General features: G+C 40.4%; 1 non-coding gene across 1 annotated transcript; it reads right to left on the bottom strand.

Annotated features, from left to right (window-relative positions):
• Nucleotides 1-107, bottom strand: LOC125511733 (small nucleolar RNA R71). Its single transcript, XR_007285088.1, has one exon. It is a non-coding gene; the product is annotated as a small nucleolar RNA R71 (small nucleolar RNA).
• Nucleotides 108-473: the final 366 nt, after the last annotated feature.

The raw sequence follows: 473 nt of genomic DNA, 5'->3' as shown, positions 1-473 counted from the left end.
GAATACAGGGACAAGTTAACAAGGTTTACTCAATATGATGGAGAAAGTTTGTATGACGCATGGCAAAGATTCAACTCTTTAATCAGAATGTGTCCTCATCATGGTTTAGAAAGATGGCTGGTGTTACAAACCTTTTACAAAGGACTGTCCACTCAGACCAGAGCTTTTGTCGATTCTGCAGCTGGAGGAGGAATTATGAATAAAACCATTGATGAAGCATTTGCATTGATTGAAAGTATGGCGTCTCATCATTTTCAATGGTCAAGTGAAAGAGCAATAGCACCAACACATCCTGGTGTGTATAATGTGTCTGCAAATGATAGCATGGCGGCTCAGCTTGACATCTTGAACAAGAAGATGGATAGTATCATGTCAAATTGCATCGGTGCTTCCGGAGCTTCAGTAAGTGTGCCTCAAATGTGTGATGTATGTGGCCAAGCAGGTGTTGGGTTTCGTAGTAATTTCAAAAAATT

The sequence above is a fragment of the Triticum urartu genome, chromosome 5A (assembly GCF_056163025.1).
Source record: "Triticum urartu cultivar PI428250 chromosome 5A, HENAU_Tu73, whole genome shotgun sequence".
NCBI classification, from domain to species: domain Eukaryota; kingdom Viridiplantae; phylum Streptophyta; class Magnoliopsida; order Poales; family Poaceae; genus Triticum; species Triticum urartu.
Note: the sequence above shows the minus strand (reverse complement) of the source record. Positions and strands in the feature narration are given on the sequence as shown.